The sequence below is a fragment of the Lynx rufus genome, unplaced genomic scaffold (genome assembly GCF_022079265.1).
Source record: "Lynx rufus isolate CCGP_SWC_20201006 ecotype Redwood Valley unplaced genomic scaffold, mLynRuf1.p SCAF_7, whole genome shotgun sequence".
Classification (NCBI taxonomy): Eukaryota; Metazoa; Chordata; class Mammalia; order Carnivora; family Felidae; genus Lynx; species Lynx rufus.
The window spans coordinates 72,454,899-72,471,222 of record NW_025814889.1 but is presented as its reverse complement, the minus strand read 5'-3'; the positions used below and the strand labels follow the sequence as shown (position 1 = coordinate 72,471,222).

The 16,324-nt window shown below is 40.6% G+C and overlaps 1 protein-coding gene across 3 annotated transcripts in view; it reads right to left on the bottom strand.

Annotated features, from left to right (window-relative positions):
- ANO6 (anoctamin 6) overlaps positions 1-16,324 on the bottom strand; it is a 196,690-nt gene that overhangs the window by 168,509 nt on the left and 11,857 nt on the right. The window lies entirely within an intron of this gene.

Below are 16,324 nucleotides of genomic sequence, written 5' to 3'. Positions count from 1 at the left end.
ATCCCCTCCTCTTGAGTCCAGACAGGCCTACGACTGCTTCCTTCAATGGAGTACAATGGAAATGGTGCTTGTGACATCAAAGGCTAAGTCATTAAGAGACCATGCAGCTTCTGTGTTGTTCCCTGGAATGCTCCTCTCTGAGCCCTGAATTGCCATGGGTTACTCTCACTACCCTAAGGCCAGCATGCTGAAGAGGCTGCAAGTAGGCCTTGATGAACAGCCCCAGCTAAGCTCAGCCTTCTAGACACCTCTACCTAGGTCAGAGAAACATGAGTGAAGCTTTTTTGGACGAGACCTCCTGCCAACTCAATGCTACTCAGCCAAACCCTGGCTAAATCTTTGTGTAAATCAAGAGATCTAATAAAATCGTTGTTGCTTTAAGTCACTAAGCTTTAAGAGAGTTTGCTATGCAACACAGAGAATCACAGAATTTGAAAGGGACTTTCAAGATCTGCTGGTGAAACAGTGGTTGCTTTGAGGAAACTATGATCCAAACTGGTTAAATATCCACGGTCACTAGTTAGCAATCATGATAAAACTAGAACCCAGGTCTCCAGGCTCCCAGCTCTGTTCTTTCAAGAGTCCATCTTGGGTTTCATCACAAACCACCTCCACCTTTTTATTGTTATGCGTGAACTCAAAAAGTACCAGTCCATGTTCTTACAAGTTGTTTCTTCTACCTATTTTTTTAAATGTATTTATTTTTGAGAGAGAGAGAGAGTGAGAGAGAGAGAGAGAGAAAGCAGGGGAGGGGGGGAGGGAGAGAGGGAGAGAGAGGGAGGGAGAGAGACAGACAGACAGACAGAATGAATACCAAGCAGACTCCACGCCATCAGCACAGGGCTCCAATGTGGGGCTCGAATTCACGAAACCGTGATATCATGATCTGAGGTGGACGCTTAACCAATCAAGCCACCCAGATGCCCCTCTTCTACTTATTTTTAAAAGTTAAGGAGGGGCACCTGAGTGGCTCAGTTGGTTAAGCATCCCACTTCGGCTCAGGTCATGATCTCATGGTTCCTGTGTTCGAGCCCCACATCAGGCTCTGTGCTGATGGCTGAGAGCCTGCAGCCTGCTTCGGATCCTATGTCTCCCTCTCTCTGCCCCTCCCGTGCTCATGCTCGGTCTCTTTCTCTCTCTCAAAAATGAATAAACATTAGAAAAATAAAAGTTAAGGATAATTCTGACCTATTTTCTTTCTTATGCCTTTATCTTAAACACTTTCCTTCAGTGGAACTGGGGAAGAATTACTGTTTGGAGAGCATGAATAAAAGTTCTGACCAACATTTGCTGCAGTCATGTGGAAAACAGTGTTAACCTCAAACCCTATGCATAAGATTTCACCTCTTTGTTCTCTTTTCACATGAAATATCTTCAGGTAAACTTTGGTGTTACTTTCTCCAGTACTTACACAATCAATATTTTATCCCAGCTTCTTTAAAAAAAAGTATGACCTTTTATTGGATCTAGTAACACGGTTCTTGAGTTTCATTTCTTTAGTTAGCTGAAATACATATTAAAAGCAACACCGAGCTTCCCAAGCCTTTTGTGTGAATGTTTACAGGAAATGTTTCAGATGTCTGTTAGGCTCCATATGAACCTGAAATAGCAGATTAATGATCTGCTAGGTAAGAAGCTTTCTCGTTAAGTACCTTAGTCTTTTGGATACCGTGTTCATTAAACTGTTAATAAATAAAAGATGACAATTCCAAAGATCAAGAAACAAGTTCTAGCAAACATTTAAAAATAAAAGTGGTTAAGATATAGGCATTCAGGCAACTAGCACGTTGTAAGTATCTAAAGGTCAGATGACCACAAACGCCTGAATGATTTGGAGAACTGTCAATGTCTAACATTTTCCACCAGAAGCTTTACTCTAAATTTACACGAAATATTATCAAGATTTTTGAAAAAACAAGTTTATTACCTGATGGATGTCCTCTTCTTCCCTAAACAAAACTATACCTTTGATATCCTATCCTCCACACAAAAAAGAGACCCCTGAAACGCCTCACAATAGGAATGGCTTGTCCTGCCAATAAATTTGCCCTCAGAAAAAATTTATTTTTCAAATGCATGACTGTACTCCTGAGAACTGGAAGAGTTCTATTACATTACAAAGGATTTTCTGAATTTGGAAACCTTTTATACACTTGCAGAATATTTAATAAACCAAATTCAAAATGGCAGATTGTAATCCAAAGCAATAAACAGCTCAGAAGAACTGCTCAAAATGAAATGCTGATCACAACTTAAAAAATGGTATTTGTGAACATCTTATGAACAGGATACAAATTAAGCAAATTTATGATACAGTGTACTCTTTCCTATTATCAGATAATCACTTTTTAATCATGCATTTTTGTGATTCTGTTTCTCTGATATGTAAATTGCAGCTTCAGAAACTAAGTTATTGTATTTATGAAGCATTCAATGACCAGGGTGCCTGGCTGGCTCAGTCGGTTAAGCATCTTTAAAGTGACTTTAGCTCAGGTCATTATCTTGGAGTTCAGGAGTTCAAGCCTCACGTTGGGCCCTGTGCTGACAGTTCGGAGCCTGGAGCCTGCCTCAGATTCTGTGTCTCCCTCTCTCCCTGCCTCTCCCCCACTTGTACTCGCTCTCGCTTGCTCGCTCCCTCTCTCAAAAATAAATAAAAACATTTAAAAAATTAAAAAAAAAAAAAAAAAAGCATTCTAAGACCAGGACATTATCGCAGTTGGGATGACGTCCTCTATCAGCCTACAATTCAAAATCTTTCAAAGCAATTTAACATCTACTTTATCATTTTGTTCTTACAAAAAGTCCTTTGTGGTACCACTGATACATATTATTACGATTTTAGGACAACTTTAAAAAATTTTTTTTTCAACGTTTTTTATTTATTTTGGGACAGAGAGAGAGCATGAACGGGGAGGGGCAGAGAGAGAGGGAGACACAGAATCGGAAACAGGCTCCAGGCTCCGAGCCATCAGCCCAGAGCCTGACGCGGGGCTCGAACTCACGGACCGCTAGATCGTGACCTGGCTGAAGTCGGACGCTTAACCGACTGCGCCACCCAGGCGCCCCTGGGACAACTTTTAGACAAGAAAGGTTAAGCTACATCACCAGACTACAACCCTGACTCAGGGTAACAGCTTCCAATTCTGCAGCAGACTCATCCCAAAAGAAAGAGGTATTATACATGGTGGGTCTTATTTTTGGCTAAGGCTGGCCACATGGGCCCAAACCAAATGTCCTTGAATTGGAATAGCGTTCTAAGACTGAGTCAGTGGGACCATGTACTAGTTAGTGGCACAACGCTTTGTTTAAATGAGTTTTGCCAGAGTCTTCCTCCATATTCCTTCAGGTCAACTGACTCCCAAATTCTTGGTTTTGTTTTTTTCTAAAAAGTTTCATAATCGTGAAATACACTTGCTTTATCACCTCATGTATATTCCCTACAGACACAAAGAAAATTCAACTGTACTACTTGGTGGAAAGTTTCTAAACTGGGGAACAGAAGAGTGTAATAGCAAAAGTTCAGGGTGACTTAGCATTTCAGTTTCGTCATCCATAAAACAGATGTCCTGCCAGCTGTACGTAGTTGTATAAGAATCAAATAACACAAGTACCCTGTTAACTGTAAAGTACCACAGCCATACAAAATGAAGTTATTACCATTATATACACACGTCAGAAAAAAAGTAACTCTACAGTAGTATTTATCAAACTTTTTCCTTCCATTAACTCTAAGGAGTACTGTCATATCTAAATCAGCCTTCTGCCTAGGAAAAATTAGTAGGATTTTCAAGTGGATGAAACAAAATTAATGGCAATGAGATTCTATAGATTATGAAGATTCATAATCCCCAGTTTATTAATCAAATATTTACACTGCTCTTATCGTTCATGTTTGTACCCATGACTAGACTGTCTAGGAATCAGCTTAATGATTGAGCCAAAATTCCAATCCTGCCTTCACCATTTACTTGCTGTGGGACTATGGCAAGTTACCTAATTTTCCTGACCCTCAATTTTTATCATCCATAAAAAGGTTATTAGCACCTACTTAATTGCATCAACTATTAAACATGTGAATACATATGACATATTTATAATTATACTTGGCACTTAATATAGGTTACTCTTTTTAGGCACCTTCTTAAGTTTTTATCACTGATAGACATACAGCAGATGCCTAAATCCTGGGTTAATGGATTTCACTAGAAAGTAGGATAGAACTGGGACGCCAGTCAGTTGAGTGCAGGACTCTTGATTTTGGCTCAGGTCATGATCTCACAGGTAGTGAGACCTAGCCCCATGATGGGCTCCTTGCTGGGTGTGGAGCACTTGAGGTTCTCTCTCCTCCTCCCTCTGTATCTCCCCTACTTGCATGCACACACACGCTCTCTAAAAAATAAATAAATAAAAAATAAATAACTTAAAAAGAAAAAAAAAACAGAAAGAATAGAACTGACCCATGTGAAGCCATCTGGTCTAGCCCCAGTTGAAGCAGCACTGTATCAAAGTCAGACCAATCACTGCCTTATCTATTTTTAAACATTCTTAGGAAAAAGTCTATATTTGGACTTCATCAAGTGTTTAACAATCTGTACCACTAGGTTAATTATAAGAATGAATTCCCTAATTCCACTAGGATTCCCTCTCTACCCATTTCCACAGCTGGCCTCTCTACATTATAGTCTACAAGTCAACTTTCTTTTTCAAAGCCCAGCAACCTTGGTCCCATTAGTTTTTCCTAACAGCAATATTTATTTTGATTTGAATTCCCAAGTGTAGAAATATTTCAGGCACTATATTGACCCAGGTTAAAAAAATCCTGAAGAATTCAAAAAGGATTACACTGGAAAGTACAAGAAAACCAAAAACCACAAAGTAAACTTTCAATAGGTTTCAGTCGTGGCTCCAAAGAAGGTCTCTAATTCAACAATTCTAATCGGAACTATTTATTATAAAAAGTAAATATATTCATTTTTATTCATTCATATTATAAAATTATGAAAATTGAGCCCCAGTATAAACTGAATAAAGTCACCTGAGGAATAAAATCAATTAAAGACGTACTGTGTACTTACATTCAGACAGACTTGGAAATTCAGTGCTTTAAGCTAATTTCCCTCTTGATATTTTCAGACCTAATTCACTACCACAAGTAATGCTTATTAGCAATATTAATGTACCATATGCCATCTCTGTCAACTTAATAATCTTCTTGGTTTTTTTGACTAAAATGTCAATCTAACTTCTGGAATCCTACCCAAGAGAATCCATGGAAAACTACTATGAATAGATTCATTCTATAGCCATAGTAATTAGCCATGGGGCCATTCATGAATGCCTGTAATTAAGTTCTTGTACATATTATAATAATGTTATTTGAAATCATGAGATTTGCATAGTTTGGCTAGTAGAAACAGCTACTATTCCCAGGCACTATAGTAAGTCCTTTAAGTGCATTATCTCATTTTATCTTTATAATGAGAACGAATGGCTGAGAGAGATTCAACAACTCATTTAAGTTTACACAACCAGTACGTATCAGAGGAAAGATTTTAATTTTCTCATGCTAACATCAGAAACCCTTCCCAACAAGCCTTTTCTACTGCTTTGTATTAGTGAAATAATTGAAAAACATTTGTGGTAACAGTGACAGAGCAGATTTAACCATAACTTTTCTAGAAGGAGCTGCCAACACCACCAATTTAATGAGAGAAGAGGACTCTAATGAGGGCCACCCAAAAAATCAGGTATTTTTTTTTTAACATTTATTTTTTATTTATTTTTGAGACAGAGACAGAGCATGAATGGGGGAGGGTCAGAGAGAGGGAGACACAGAATCTGAAACAGGCTCCAGGCTCTGAGCGGTCAGCACAGAGCCAGACGCGGGGCTCGAACTCACGGACCGCGAGATCATGACCTGAGCCGAAGTCGGCCGCTTAACCGACTGAGCCACCCAGGCGCCCCAGGTATTTTGTTTTTAAGACAGAGCAACAGAATATATCTGATGTCTCCAATGTTTACATTAAAAAAGCAAATATAAAACTATTAATTCTGAATATTAAATGCTGCATTTCAGTACAGTGAACTGACAGATACATTTCGCTGCCATTTTAGTTTTAGAAGGTAATAATACAAAAGTTCAAAAGAAGTGTGTACAGTCTCCTTTGTCATTGATGTGGTTAAAGTGACTTCTACAACACCTGCAACTCATGATCAGGATGGTGATGCAGGGATGGGCTTATAATCCCATGAGAGCTATTTGCTGAGATTTCTAGGGAAGAGGAGTTACCAGAACTCTTTCTTCCTTTGGATGACATGGTGAAAGGGAATTAACAGGTGGGAAACCACCGCTGCCACTTAGCGGCAAGTACAACGACGGAGCCAGGGGGAATCCCTGCCATGAAACCTGAGGGCAAAGCTGGGTCCTGCAGCTCAAAGTACCTCTGAACCTTTCAGTTATTACACTAATAAATTCCCTCATTATCAAGGCCATTCGACTTGGCTTTCTGTCCCCTGTGACCAAAGACTCCAAATTAAAAAAGCAATGCACACATCAAGAAACAGAAAAACATAACAGCATTCTCCGTTCCTTTTCTAGTCTTCCCTCACTACCACCACCTCAGGAAATCCATTATAGCGCACACATTGTAAAGCAGGTGGTGGGCCTCAGGAATTGTCAGTGTGGTTGCTGAGGAGGACAGCACACGAAAACAGGCTTTCAGTTTCAAAGGCAGCAGTGTGGATTAACAATTTTACACCACTCTGCAGCTGACAAACCTTAGCTCATGAGATCTGTACCATAATTGTCCCAGTTTTGGCAGTTCAGTCCTTTTGGATCAAGGAACCCCTTAGGAATCTGAGGAGAGGGGCACCTGGGTGGCTCAGTCGGTTGAGCGTCCGACTTCGGCTCAGGTCATGATCTCGCGGCTTGTGAGTTCGAGCCCTGCGTCGGACTCTGTGCTGACAGCTCAGAGCCTGGAGCCTGCTTCCGATTCTGTCGCCCTCTCTCTCTGCCCCTCCCCACCTCATGCTCTGTCTCTGTCTCAGAAATAAACATTTAAAAAAAAAAAAAAAAGAATCTGAGGAGAGTGATGGATTCTCTTCACCAGAGACCTAGAAATATCCAAATAAATACGGTTCCCATACAGTCTGGGGACTGAAAAACTCTCCTGCCCCCAAGCCTACACATGAAGACCTACAGACCCCCAGTTAAGAACCCACATAGGACCAGTGCATGGGTGCTATGAGAAACAGATGTGGAGTGACCAGCGTCTTTCTGATCAGTTTCTCAAAAAGGTCATCCTCTATGTCTAAAGCTCCCACAAGTCCCCTCAAAGATGCTTCACAGATATTCGCCTCTAAAAAGTCTTTCATCTACTCACCTTCTAACGGTTATAATAAAAATAAGGCAGGAATCATGAAGAACATGAACAGAGACTTTTACTATTCAAAAAATCAAATGTGATTTTATATTACTACTATATTTCCCTGTCCCATCAATTTTTAAGTTCCTGGGAAAGCTTTGCATAGCATTTATATTATACTATATAAAGTATCTGTAATTATTTCTATAAAACAAAGGACAAAGGGCCCTTGGTATAATCTCCCTTTATACACAATTCCTACGAGAAAATGAGCTTTAAGTTATTTTCTCTGTACTGCACATTTCCAGTGGGTAACTTGCTACAAAGGAGAAGGCAATTGTACTATGTCTGAATCTCTCCAATTTAATCAGCAGTAATTAATTATACTAAAAATTTATCTGTAAACATCTCTAATAAGACCTAAAAGCAGGTAAATTCAATCACGGCTTTAGATATCAGGAGCGAGATACGTAGAAAAATTAAATGCTTTAGTCCAGGTTGTCATGGCTAGACAAGACTGAGAAAGGGGTAGTTTTAGCTTTTTTTTAATTTTTAAAGTTTATTTATTTTGAGAGAGGAGAGAGAGCATGTGTGCACATGCAAGAGAGAAAGGGGTGGAGAGAGCAGAGAAAGAGAATCCCAAGCAGGTTCTGTGCTGTCAGCACAGAGCCTCACACAGGGCTCAATCTCACCAACTTTGAGATCGTGACCTGAGCCGAGATCAAGAGTCAGATGCTTAACCGACTGAGACACCCAGGTGCCCTAGAAAGTGGTGGTTTTAAAAGTTCAGAATGCATGGCCAAGGTAACTCCTATGTGCAACAAATTCACTCAGACTTTAAAAAGCTACAAAGCAATTTATCACAATTATTTTATTATTTAAATTGTCCCTCACTCCTACTGGATAAATTAACATGGGACACAGAAGGCACAGGTAATGGACCTTCTACCTATTTTGTAAAATATTGATTCGTATATTTTTGATACACTAGTTGCAGATTAAAAGTCAGAAGTCATGGGGCACCTGGATGGCTCAGTTGGTTGAGCGTCTGACTTTGGCTCAGGTCATGATCTCATGGTCTGTGGGTTGGAGCCCCACGTCAGGCTCTGTGCTAATAGCTCAGAGCCTGGAGCCTGCTTTGGATTCTGTATCTCCCTCTCTCTCCGCCCCTCCCCCACTCATGCTCTGTCTGTCTCTCTCTCAAAAATAAGTAAACATTAAAAAAAAAACTAAAAGTCAGAAGTCGCAATCGACTTTTTTTTTCATCTTTTTAAAAATTTTTTTAATGCTTATTTATTTCTGAGAGAGGGAGAGAGAGAAGGAGCAGAGAGAGGGAAACATATCTGAAGTAGGATCCATGCTCTGAGCTGTCAGCACAGAGCCTGACACAGGGCTCCAACTCACAGACTTCAAGATCATGACCTGAACCGAAGTCAGATGCTTAACTGACTGAGCCACTACAATCAACTTTACTGAAAGACATGTGAAACACTGTAACCTTACTTATTTTATAAAGTAAAATTTTCAGAAGGGAACTTTTCTGAATCCATTCTGAAGAGTTCATAAAGCTTAGTAAAACAAATGATAGTGGCATATGCTCGCTCTAGTTGCACAACAAGCCTACAGTTCACCTAAGCAGAGCATTTACCATTTTTTTCCCCCTTAAAATTTAAACCGGATATCTAGGTTCTATCACAACAAGGTTAGGGCTGTTTTGCCTGTGCAATCACTTAGAACTGATTTCCCTCTCTCAAGGATTACAAGATCTCTCTTCCCTTCGTATACAGTCTTTCATTTCCCAAGATGGGCTGGCCAGGTAAAATGAGAACTTTAGTTAAGATCTACAGTTTGGAGCCTGCCTGGGAGGAATGAAGCCTGCCTCAAGGGCAGACCAAGGGCCTGGGAATAAACCCAGGGCAGGAGCCAGGAGGAAGGCCACCTGAGAGAGGATGTGGTAACCGAGAAATGTAGAGACAGGCAGGCTAGTTCAGGAACAACACCAGCATCAGGGAGAGAAGGAAAAAGGCAAGACTGATGGTTCTCCTTGTGTGATTCCCTGCACATTTTCAAATATTGGAAATTCTAAATAGGGGCCTTTTTTTTTTAAGTTGTGTCTGTACAAGATTGAGAAAATATCTATTTCCCATGCTGAATAACAGGGAGGGCTGGCTTACAGCCCTCCTGAGAGCTAGCTTTGCTCAGATACCCTGCTGCTCAACTAGGTCACTCCCCAACCTTGGGGAACTGCTTTTGAATAAAATTGTTTACTTGGAGGCACAGATTTCTACTATGCCCGGGAGGCGGTTCTCTCACATTCCAGTAAACACTTGATCTTTCTTATGTGTCAGGTTGAAGTGAAGTCTCCTATCTCTTACTGTGGGAAACTGTATCCCACTCTTACAGCCCCGCTTTCAGCAGCCATGGCAGCATAACTAAGTTAGTGGCATGAAAATAAACAGCACTTTGTTCACAATTTAGGGCCTAAGATTTAAGGTACCACTAGTATAGCAGCTAAAGAAGAAAACAGAAGTAGAGCTTGAGTCATTAAATCTGGGGATACAGGGACGCCTGGGTGGCTCAGTCAGTTAAGGATCTGACTTCATCTCAGGTCATGATCTTATGGTTTGTGAGTTCTAGCCCCGCATCAGGCCCTCTACTGTCAGCACAGAGCCTGCTTTGGATCCTCTGGCCCCACCCCCTCTCTGCCTCTCCTCTCCCACACCCCACCACCCTCCCCACCCCCCACCACTCAGGCTCTCTCTTTCTCAAAAATAATAAACAAATAAAAAACACCTGGGGAGACAGGCAGGCCATTACCAGGGTCTGTACAAGCACAGGCAGGTAGCACCCCCCAGGGAGTGAGGAGGCCTTCACATCCAGGGAATGAGGGCAATTAGATGACACTGCTAAATAAAACAGGACCTGAAGAATAGAGACTGGGATCCTAAGCATGTTTCTGAGATAGGAGTTTGGGCAACTCGGAAAAAAAGACAGGCCAAATGATCAAAATGGAAAAACAAACACAAGGTTAGTGCTGGGCTGCTACTAAATGCTGAAGTTTAAGATCCTTCTTGCCTAGAGTCAGAACTGGTTGCAGAGACTGCTGTTTGGCTGAGCCAGGAGGTGGAAATCAAGGGGGTGGGGAGTGGGGTCTGTGAAGGCTGGAATCCAGGCAGAAAGCCTGCTTTAACCCAAGCCGTGAAGATGACTAACAGTGGAAACCAGGCCCAAGAAATTATGAGTCATCCTTAAGGGAAACAACGTCAGCGTCAATAACTTCTCTGGGAACTTGGAGCACATGTGCGCAAACAAATATTTGGAATCTAATATCTTGTACCAACATTGAACCACTCCCTCATTTTGGATAGGTCGCCGTTACTTTTCTATTCTCAGAGCTTTTCAGTTACCAACTGAGGCTAATAATATCTGTTTGGAATATTTTTACCAGTCAAAAACATCAATAAAAGCTGACCTTTGGGAAAAACAAATGACTACACCTGAACTCCTTGCATGGAAGGAAAGCATCCACAAAGAGTCCACTTTGGAATGGTATCACACTCATCAGTAAAATCGTCAGTGGGCTAATGCTCAGAATGAATGTGCATTCTTGTTGCACAATCACAACACAGCAATTAAAATCTAAATTTCTATAAAATGAGATATGAGTTACTTTTCCTCACACATTCCTTTCCAACTTAAGAAAACATTTGCTTATTTCCTATCATGGGCAAGGCACTGTGTGAACTGCTAAAAGAATTATAAAAATAACTAAGACCAAAAAAATACTTGACATTAAAGACAGAATTAATATATGTGCTGCCGAAGCGAGCACAAAGACAGAATTAAAAGGTTAAGAATCATTAGGTAGTCACCTATGAGAGATGTACGGCTTCACAATTTAATTCAAAATGTTTTTCCAGATATTCTTATATGTAAAATATATTGGAGTATGACTGATAGCCACAACATGAATGAATCTCCAAAAATAATAGAAGTCAGGCACACATTCTATAGGGTTTCATTACATGCATGTCAAGAACAGGCAAACCAATTTATTGTAGAAGTCATTCCGTGTTCACCTGGACTGGGGGAGGAAGGCAGGACTTGAAAGAGCAAAGGAAGTGTCCTCTATCTTGTTGTGGGTGGTGCTTATAAAAGTATGTCAAAAGTTAGCAAGCTGGACAGTTAACTATGCATTTTCCTGTCTGTAAAATATGCCTTTTAAATGTTAAAAAAATATCACAGGACTAAACAAACATTAGTAAGAACGGAGGGCTCAGGTAAAAGCATGGCAAAGGGTTAATGGTAGTATCTCTTCTACTTGATCTCTGTGGCATTTATAAAGAAAATATTCCCAATTTGGAAGGAATGAGAGGCAATGGCTAAAACAGTTTAATAATGCAGTCACGGTGCCTGCTGGACTTCAGTCATGTATGAAAGATCCTAACACATAGAAGAAACAGGATTTTTAAATAGTAAATGAAAACAGCATTCACATCCATTTCTTTCTGCCCTAGCAACTGAAAACAAAACAAGTTTTCATTTGCATATTCCCTATTACTTACTCCATTACCAGGGTACTCTGGCTATTTACAGAGAAGGACTTGTAGAGGGTGATTCTCTGGTATTAGGATTTCTCAAGAGGAAAATCCCTGAGGGAGCACACCAGGGTCCCTGTGGGGCTTCCCCACCCTCACAGAAATTCTGATTCATGTCTCAGGGACTTGGTTAGAACTCCCAGCCAAAGCCAGTCACTTTGAATGAGTCACATCCCTTAGCAAAGCAGGGCAGGATGGCTGGAGAACCAGTTCCTGGCTGAAAATCCAAGAAAGGTGTTCTTTGCTAGCTCCCTGACCCATTCCAGTCAGGAGAGGAATAGGTGGAGCACGGGGGCGGGGGGGGGGGGGGGGGGGATGTACCTGCTCCTTCTTGTTCCTCCTCCTCCTCTGTCAACACAGGGAAACTGCGAAGAATCGCTGCAGCCCAACCTCTCAGCCCCTTCTTTAACTTAAGAAAGGGAGAATAGCGTGCTAAATTGAGCTATAAAGGAAGAATTAAAGGAACTGGGAGTGACCTACTGGATTTTGTGGCTTTCCAACCCAGTGCTAATAGTTTGGCCAATGTACCAAGAATAAAGGGGCACAGGACCAAACAGCAACAAAGCTACTTGCTCGCTTTTTCAAGTGCACTAACAGCTGCAGAAATCAGTAATGAACAAAGCTTCCTCAGGGAGGACTGCCCCAGCACAGCACAAGTGGAGTTGTGAGCCTGAAAACATTTGTGGTGTTTTACACATTCATCTAATGTACATCTTGAGCCTTCTCATAGACCTACTTTCCGAAGATTCCAGTCTAAGGCCATGTTATTTTTAGAGTTATGAGAATAACAGCTGCACATGTCATCCCCCAGTGACGGCAACTGGCTTTGGAAACACCCAAGTCCTGTTCTCAGCTGTGCCATCCTGCTTGAGTCTCTTTTCACAATCTTTAAATATAATTTGCTGGTAATCCGTTGGCATGTTTGTCTTCCCTGCCAGTCAGCCTACTCATTGAGGGCAGAGGCCATTTCTGGCTTGTGTACTGCTGAATTCCTAGCACAGAACAAAATGCCTGGCATGTAGACGGTGCTGAATAGACATTAGGTAAATGAATGAATTTCTGCATGCATTTTGGGGCTTTATTTTATCACTTACTAGAAAACAAGCTTCATTAAAGATGGAATTCTATCTAGTTCTGTACCCTCCGACCTTAAATAGTACATGACCCACAAGAGGTCTTCAGTAAATATTTTCTGAATTAATAAAGATTGCGAGAAGAGATCAATCTAGTGCTCTGAGTTAAATGAAATCTCTATGCACATGACTTTTTAAAAGAGCAATAGTCCTGATTTATGAAGACCACTAGTAGCAAATTCTGCAATCAGCCTTCAAAGGGATTTTTGTATGTGTGCCAAATAACTTAGCCAAGATTGTGATTGAACTCTTCAAAATAAGTATCCTGGAGTATGAAACAAGCCACTAGCCACAGTTTAGGCAACTGTAACTCTCAGGAAAACCATGATTACCCCATTGCTCAAAAGGCATTTGCTGTGTTGCTTGCCCTTAGAGTAGATGACAAGGCCTGTTAGAAATGTTCACATCTCCTCTGTGATTTGTAAGCTGCAATGTACTCATTATAGAAGTATGCACCCCACAGGTACTATATACTATTTAAATTTAAACAGATGAAAGAAATATGGGACAGTCTGGCAATCTTCTGGATGGAATATAGGTTGAAATCCATGGGCAATAAGAACTGCAATTCCAAGTGCAGTAACCAAAAGATGAAATTTTAACTTTAATTGGAAAGTCAATTCTATCAACACTTAACTATAAAGAAATTTTAACTCTGGTTGGGGATAAAAACAGCCTTCCTGGGGTGCCTGGGTGGCTCAGTTGGTTGAGCATCTGACTCTCAATTTCAGTTCAAGTCATGATCTCAAGGTGTGGGATGGAGCCCCACACCAGGCTCTGCACTGAGTGTGGATCCTGCTTGAGGTTCTCTCCCTCTCTCTCTCCCTCCCTCCCTCCCCCCACCCCTTTGCCTTTCCCCCTTCTCACATACTCATGCTCTCTCAAAAAACAAAACAAAACAAAACAAAACAAAAAAACAGGCTTCCTCCTTTCATCTTGCTTTGGTCTACCCAGATGAAATGGCATATCTAATTTTTTTAGGGCTGATGCTGCTGGAAGGGGTCTGACGGGGTTAAGTTCTGACAACTGGATATAGGCTGAATCATTCCCAAACCTCAAAAACACAAAAAGAAAAATGTTATTTCATATACCTATTTTGCAAATTAGGTAGGGATTATTTTATTTTATATCACTAAATTCAAAACAATTCAAACCATAAAGTTAATGATTTCTTTGTGTGCTCTTGTCTTCAGTTGTATCATTTTGCTCTGTATCATTTATATGTTAACAGTTTTTATTGACTTCAAATTTTCTAATAATACTTAATGAAGAGAAATTTTAGCCCTGTGGGCAAATTAGACATTTTAGAATTTCTCCATTTAAAATAACTGACCATTCAAGTGATATTACATATTTTAAAACTACATATTTTATTAAAGGTTTATTTTATCAAAATTTCACATGCTCAATATCAAGAACACCACTCTTTAGACTGTAATACAAGATATTTTTAAAATCTTAAGTTTGCTAGATTAAGAAATGTTATTTCTTTCACATTTTCTCTAGTGTAAAGACTATCAAAGGCATTTAAATTTCCATTATGAACCTTTATAGTATATTCTTTTACCTTTCTTACTAAAATTATATACATTCCAAGGGATGATACACTTATATTGTGACACATATCTACTGGAAAATCTAACTTAAGTTACGCCAGTCATTTATACTGTATTTCTCCATTTTTGGTTGTTTTTTAATGACTCTATTGTTGGTCTACTATGTGCCAGGAACTGTCCCTTGTCCTTTCATATACAGTATATTAATATATTTAATATATTAAACCTTCTAACAATTCTATAATATAAGTATCATTCCCCCTTCTATATTATCTCTATGACATTTTTCTGATCTGGAAACCAACGCTCCAAAGTTATAAAGACCTGCCCAAGGATCAGTCTATATACAAAGGCCTACCTTTCCAATCTAGCACAGTCCTTCAATAATCAGTATGTTTCGGGGTGCCTGGGTAGTTCAGTCAGTTAAGCATCCGACTCTTGATTTCAGTTCAGGTCATAATCTCATGGTTTGTGAGCTCGAGCCGCACGTCAGGCTGTGTGTGGACAGTGTGGAGCCTGCTTGGGATTCGCTAGCTTGCTCTCTCTCTCTCCCCATCTCTCTGCCTCTCCCCTGCTCACGTTCTCTCTCTCAAAATAAACTTAAAAAAACCCTCAACAATACATTTTTATTATAAAAAATAAATATCTTTCATCCATTTAGTCATTCAGTAAGAATTTACTGATCTCCTGGCATGTGCCCAACACTGTGCTGCTCAATGAGGGGACAGTTCTCAACATGCTCACAGTTTAATGAAAAAGACAAAAACAGGGGCACCTGGTGGCTCCGTCAATTAAGCGTCCAACTCTTGGTTTCAGCTCAGGTCATGATCTCGCAGTTTGTGAGTTCAAGCCGCGCATCAGGCTCTGAGCCGATAGCGTGACGTCTGCTTAGGATTCTCTGTCTCCCTCTCTCTGCCCCTGACCCACTTGTGCTCGCGCTCTCTCTCTCTCTCTCTCTCTCAAAATAAATAAGTAAATAAACATTTAAAAAAAAGACAAATACAATGAGCTATATAAATGGAAGGTACAGGGGCGCCTGGGTGGCGCAGTCGGTTAAGCGTCCGACTTCAACCAGGTCACGATCTCGCGGTCCGGGAGTTCGAGCCCCGCGTCAGGCTCTGGGCTGATGGCTCAGAGCCTGAAGCCTGTTTCCGATTCTGTGTCTCCCTCTCTCTCTGCCCCTCCCCCGTTCATGCTCTGTCTCTCTCTGTCCCAAAAATAAATAAACGTTGAAAAAAAAAAATTAAAAAAAAAAAAAATAATAAATGGAAGGTACAGCCTTGGGAGAAAGGTTAAAACCTCTAGTGGAAAACAAGAGAGGTAAACCTGGGTTGAGATATGAGTAAAAACAGCTCCCCATAATATTGGCATCATTAGCATCTAATTATGGAGGCTTTCAGTGTGTCAAGTATCACAACCCTATAAAGTAAGATTTTTTTTAATTGTGTCATTATTGACACAGTCACCCTAGAAGTCAGTTCTAACAGTAGCTCCACTGTGCAGAAGGGAACATTATGTTAATCACTCAAGGTCACACAGCTAGTGAATGACTGGGCTAGACTCTGAATCACCTCTGTGTAAAACTGAAGTGTAAACGGTAGGGGTCTTTATCTCTGTGCAAGCCCATCTGTCCGATGGGAAGACTGGGCCAGAGGTTGAACACAGGACTCTAA